At 45.2% G+C, this 6,519-nt stretch overlaps 1 pseudogene; it reads left to right on the top strand.

The window, feature by feature from the left end:
* The first annotated feature begins 256 nt into the window (after positions 1–256).
* On the top strand, positions 257–1,056 carry LOC142396293 (uncharacterized; annotated as a pseudogene).
* Positions 1,057–6,519: the final 5,463 nt, after the last annotated feature.

Raw genomic sequence — 6,519 nt, 5'->3', positions numbered from 1 at the left:
CCCAGGCCAACCTGTAGGGGATCTTGGAGCAGCAGTGGGCCCCAGAGGCATGGCTTGCAGGCCCACACGCCATCTGGCATGTGGAACACGCCCTGGCGTCTGCCAACCACTGTCCCAGCTATGGGTCAAATAGCATGGGCAGATGGGGCTCATAGCCTTGGATGGCAACCCGTCTAGGAGAAGGACACTCTGATCTAAAACCGGGACTATGAGGAGTTGCGCCCCACAGTTCACTAACAGCATAGTAAAGCCAACCATGGAGAGCAGAGTCATCCCAAATCCTATACTTCCAGTGGCGGGAGTCCACAGGAACATCGCGGCGGACGGTGGTGCTGGTCCTCCTTCTGGAGGACACCATGACGACAGGACCTCAAACCCTGGGAATGTCCCAGGGAGGGTCCTGTCACAGCACTCCGTCCAATGCACTCATGCGCTGTCGGAGACCATTTATTATGGGAACCTTCAACGCATGCACAGCGAGAGAAGAGGCGAGACTGATAGAGCTAGCACACTGTGCTGAGGAGCAGGGAGTGGAGATCCTAGGGATCCAAGAACACAGGAGAGTGCACACTGATGACCTGATCGTCTACAGCAGAGTGGAGAGATGCACGTTCATTTCTGCATCTGCATGGAGGAATGAGGCCCAGGCCGCAACAGGCGGTGTCGGGTTAATGGGTCCGTAACGTCCCAGCGCACAACTTCCTGGCAATCCTTGGGGACTTCAATGCAAGGCTAGGACCAGAGGACGCACCCTTCCCCTACCACGACTCTACCAATCGCAACGGCAGCTACCTCACTGCCTTCCTCACGGAGCACGAGCTCCTGGCGGCAAATACCATCTCCCGGAAGAGAGCAGGAAAGAGGTGGACCTTCCAAGACCGTGCCACAGGAACACTACGGCAACAAGACTTCATCTTAGTGCGGAAGAAGTGGAGGAACTCCATCATGAATGCTGAGCCATACAGTACTTTTAGTTCAGTGGGCTCAGACCACCGCGTGGTCTCCATGAGAGTTCGCCTGAGCCTCAGGGTCCCCAAACCAAGTCCCAAGATCTGATACAACTGGAAAGCCTTCTCGAGTGACCCTGGCCTTCAAACAAGATACACAGAGGAGGTGAGGAAACGATTCCTCCAGCTGGACAGGGAGGCGGATCCTAGTGGCGAATACAGGAGATTTGTCTCTGTGAATGAGGAGGCGACCAGGCTGTGCGTACCCATGATGGAGAGAGTCCGAACCTCCATGCGATCCAAACACTCAGAGGTCGTAGCAGCACGAGGGAAAGTGGAGGAAGCCCGCCTCAACTTTGAGCGGGAGCCAACTGCAGAGAGTCGTGGCGAGCTGAATGAAGCCAAACAGTTTCTTTTCAAAACGTATGACACCATCAAAGGGGAGGAACTGATGGAGAGAGTGCGGAGGGTGCAGGAGGCGCAAGGCGAACAGCAGTATGGTGAAGCCTTGAGGGTCATCAATGAGATGACGGGGCGGAAGAGGACCAAGGAGGGACAGGTGGAGGGACACAGCCCGGAAGAGCGGGTGACAACCTGGACCACCCACTTCCAAAGGCTGCTGGGAGAACCAGCAGAGGCACCTGAGGAAGAAGTACCATCAGTCCTCCCAAACCTGAACATCAATGATGGCCCCTTCACGCTCGGAGAACTTGCCAGGGCAAAAACCACTGTAAGAGTAGGAAAGAGTGCTGGTCCGGATGGTATACCCCCAGAGGTGCTGAAGAACTGTGACATGGACGACATCATTTTAGAGTTCTGCAACCTTGCCCTGCTGCACAATCGGCTGCCTGATATGTGGTCTCTATCAAACATCGTGCCAGTGCCTAAATCCGGAGACCTCTCGAAGCCAGACAACTATCGAGGCATCAGCCTGACATGCATCACTGCAAAAGTCTACAACCGCATGATCCTAAACAGGGTCCGGCAGGCAATCGACCCTCTTCTGACTCAGAATGGCTTTCGAGAGGGATGCACCACTACATCCCAGATCTTGGCGCTAAGGAGAATGATTGAGGTGAAGAAGAACAACCTGACAGCAGTTCTGTGCTTCATAGACTTCAAAAAGGCATTTGACTCGATCCACCGAGGCATGATGGTGAAGATCCTGAAGGCATACAGTATTCCCCCCAACCTACTCCGAGCAATAGAGTCCATGTATGCTGGAACAAGGGCCAAGGTGGAGACCCCAGATGGCAACAGTGACGACTTTGGCATCCTGGCTGGAGTTATGCAGGGGGACACACTAGCCCCCTTCCTCTTCATCATAGTCCTTGATTATGCGCTCAGGAAGGCAATCAGTGGGAGAGAGCAGGAACTTGGCTTCACACTATCTCCAAGGAGGTTGAGTCGATACCCCGCAGTGGTCCTCACAGACCTTGACTATGCGGATGACATCAGTTTGCTCTCCGACAACATGGAACAAGCACAAACACTACTGAACAGGGTAGAGCTAGAGTGCGCCAAGGTTGGCCTCAGGCTAAACGCCAAGAAAACTGAGGTCATCACCTACAACACTCCACCGGAACATCAACCTCTGACTACAGCAGGAGGCACTGTGCTGAAAGAAGTCAACGACTTCAAATACCTGGGCTCATGGGTCAACTCAACTGAGCAAGATCTAAAAGTGAGGAAGGCACTTGCATGGAGGGCCCTGAACGGTATGGCCAGTGTGTGGAACTCCAATCTCCCCCGTCAAATCAAACTCAGCTTCTTCTACGCGACAGTAGAGTCCGTTCTCCTTTATGGCTGTGAATGCTGGACCCTGAAGCCAACCCTAGAGAAGTCCCTTGATGGGTGCTACACCAGGATGCTGCGTGCAGTGCTTAACATCAGTAAGAGTGCACATTGTAACCAACGAAATCCTGTATGAGGGAATACCAAGGGTGAGCGATAAGATTGCTGTAAGGAGAATGGGACTTGCAGGACATTGCCAAAGGCACCCAGAACTGCCAGCCAGCAAACTAGTGCTGTGGGAACCATCACGTGGGTGCCGGTTAACAGGACGTCCCACACTAACATATGTGGACATACTCAAGAAGGACGCAGGAGTCCAGAGTACCAGCGAACTGAAAAGATGTATGGAGAATCGGGAAGACTGGAAGCAACGATGGAAGGCTCGTCTGAGGACGACCTAGAGAGACCAAACTGGGTTCATTAAGGGCCGCCAGACCCAAGATAATATTAGAAGAACTCTCCACATTGTAGATCATATACAAAAGAAAGGTACCAATGCTATCTTGATCAGCCTTGATGCAGAAAAGGCCTTTGATAGTGTCAGCTGGGCATATTTATATTTAGTACTTGAAAAATTTGGGCTAAACAAACAATCAATGCAGTGCATTAGAACAATGTATCAAGGACCGACTGCCACAATCAAGGTAAATGGACATTTATATAATAGGATAAGATTAGAAAATCTTTCATTCATTCTAGAATGCGCTGCTGAGGGTGGCAGCACGTTGGAGTAGCTCTGTACCTCACATTGAGATTTATTATTTTTTCTAAATTTCATTCCTGTTTTTTCTTGGAAGAAATTGCATTTTTTGGACAACTGTTCCTTCCTGCCTTGGATGCTGTGCAGCTGGATTGATTTTCCCCAATACTTTTGTATATTTTGCTCTTTTGTTATGATGCATAATCATAGCAACAAGGTGGTTTACAACAGGGAGCAGCTGATTAACATTGGAAAAGCAGAAATAATTTGACAACTGAAGCCAGAAATCCCACTGGAATTGAAAAGGAGGCATCGTGGATGCAGAGCAGGAGCAAAGAGGAGAGAGAGAAAGAAGAAGTTCAAACCATCTCTGCCATCCATCATCATGGGCAATGTAAGATCGTTAGTTAACAAGTTGGATGAACTTCTAGCCTTGACAAGGACTCAGCAAGAATATCGGGAATGTAGCATTATGTGTTTTACTGAGACATGGCTGCAGGATCATATCCCCGACTCCAGCGTCTCTCTGCCGGGCTTCCTGACTGTACGAGCAGATCGAGATTTAAAGAGTAGCAGGAAAAGGAAAGGGGGTGGATTGGCAGTGCTTGTCAACAACAGATGGTGTCACCCAGGACATGTTACTGTGAAGAGTCGTCTCTGCGGTCCTGACATTGAACTATTGGCAGTAAGTTTTCGTCCATATTATTTGCCAAGAGAGTTCACCAGTGTTGTTTTGGTGGCTGTTTACATTCCACCCTCAGCTGTTGCCGACACTGCATGTGATGTCATCAGTTCATCAGTTGTTGCTAAGATACAGACACAACACCCCAATTCTTTTGTGGCAATATCTGGTGATTTTAATCATGCCTCACTCTCTGCTACACTGCCAACTTTTCAACAGTTTGTCAGCTGCTCTACCAGAGAAAACAAGACATTGGATTTGTTTTACACAAATGTCAAGGATTCATACATTTACAAATCAAGACCTCCCCTGGGTAAATCAGATCACAACCTTGTTTTTCTCTGTTCAGCATATAAACCCCTTGTCCAGAGACTACCTGTCACAAAAAGGACTGTTAGAAAGTGGTCACAGGAAGCTGAAGAAGCCTTACAGGGTTGTTTTGATGCAACCGATTGGATTTCTCTTTGTTTTTTTTTAAACTTTATTTTTATTAAGTTTTTCAATTTACAATAGAAGTAGAAACAAAAAAAAAGAACAAGAAAAAATAAAACAAATAAAACAAAGGAGAAGGTGCACAGACGGAAAAATGTACGCATATATATCAATTACGCAGGGAAAGATACAACAATATATATATAAGAGGTAGGTACAGTGTTTAGAGATACTTCAATAATTTTGTTCTATTTATTCTTCATTAGTCTACTCTTCTTACCAAGACAGGACAAAACCATTCTCACATACAGCAAACCTGAGAGAGCACGTCAAATAGGGCAGTAGGGGGCACCACACCCAAGCAAAGAATAAAATTAAATGAAAAAAGAAAGAAAAAACAGAGCACAAGTTATGACAGTGTCACTTATTCAGGATGAGCTGTCCATTTCCTCCATAATGCAGTGAATTTGTCCATGTTCAAGTTCAAGAAAAAAGTCAGTTTTTCCATGTCAAATATTTGCTTCACAATTGCAGTCCACTCCTCTTTAGATGGGGACTCTTTTGATAGCCATCTTCGCGTAATAGCTTTTTTACAGGCGACCAACATTATTTTAATCAAATATTTATCAGTAGCACTGATTGTGGGGGAGATATCACCAAGATAAATTGTACAAAAATCATATTTAATCTCAAAGCCCTATATTGAGTTAATTTTCACCACTACATCCCGCCAGTACGTTTGTATAATCGGACAGTCCCAGAAGACATGGAAATGATCCGCCTCTGCGTTACCACACTCTCTCCAACACTTTCCATAACTTGTCTGACCCTTCGGAAGCTGTTTGATTTTGGGAGTGATAAAGAATCGGATTATATTCTTCCACGAAAATTCCCTTCAATAACCAGAAGTACTCAAATGTTCAACCAATCATCTTCTGAAATGGTTATTTTAGCTTCTTTTTCCCAAGAGTAGAAGTACCATTAGATGACTGTAAACAGGAGTAAATTTTAGAGATCAGTTTCCGGTTTAGTTTGGATTTATATGCCTCAATCAAAATGTTTATTAAATCAGAACTGGCTTCCTCTGTTGTGCTTACATCACAGTTCTAACTTGAAGGTATCTGAAAAAGTCTTGATTTTCTAAGTCGTATTTATCTTCAAGTTTTTGAAAGCAATCTAGTGTCCCTTTGTCAGAAATAAGACAGTATGTTGTGATACCTTTGGGGAGCCACTGTTTAAAGCGTCCATCCATCTGGGCAGGTTTAAAATCCTTATCATGTGCTACCCAACGTAATATTTTCATGTGTTTTTCCAGTTTGTTTTTTTGGCATTCACCAAACCAAATATTTAGGGGAGTTCTTGGCCAATCGCTTAAGGTTTGTTTGTGCAATGCATATAGATTTCTATCACCCAGCAAACTCTGAAGGGGAATATGCAGTTGGCTTAATTCTATATTTTTCCATTTGGCATTGTAATATGGGTCACACAAATAGATCAAGTATCTGAGCTGTGCAGATTTGTAGTAGTTCTCTATGTTCGGCAAGGCCAAACCTTTTTCCTTAGACAATTGCAATGTTTTATACCTAATCCTTGGTTTAAGGCCTCTCCAAATGAACCCAGATAGCATTCTCTTCCATTCTATTAATTGTTTTTGCGGTATTTCTGTTGGTATTGACAGAAAAAGAAAAAGCAATCGTGGTAAAATGTTCATTTTAACTATATCTATTCTGTTATACAAGTCCAGTGGTAATAAACTCCATTTATTCAAATCTGCCTTTATCTCTGTTGTAATTGGAGGATAATTTGTTGCGTAGATGGTAGATAAATCTTTTGGGATTTTTATTCCTAAGTATTTAATAATATTATTTTCCCATTTAAAATTGCACAGGTTATTTATTTGAGGTGGGGGAATATAATTAAATGAGATAACTTGTGTTTTATGAATGTTTAACTTATAACCTGAG

The sequence above is a fragment of the Odontesthes bonariensis genome, chromosome 12 (assembly GCF_027942865.1).
Source record: "Odontesthes bonariensis isolate fOdoBon6 chromosome 12, fOdoBon6.hap1, whole genome shotgun sequence".
Taxonomy (NCBI): domain Eukaryota; kingdom Metazoa; phylum Chordata; class Actinopteri; order Atheriniformes; family Atherinopsidae; genus Odontesthes; species Odontesthes bonariensis.
This window is presented reverse-complemented; position numbering and strand designations above follow the sequence as displayed.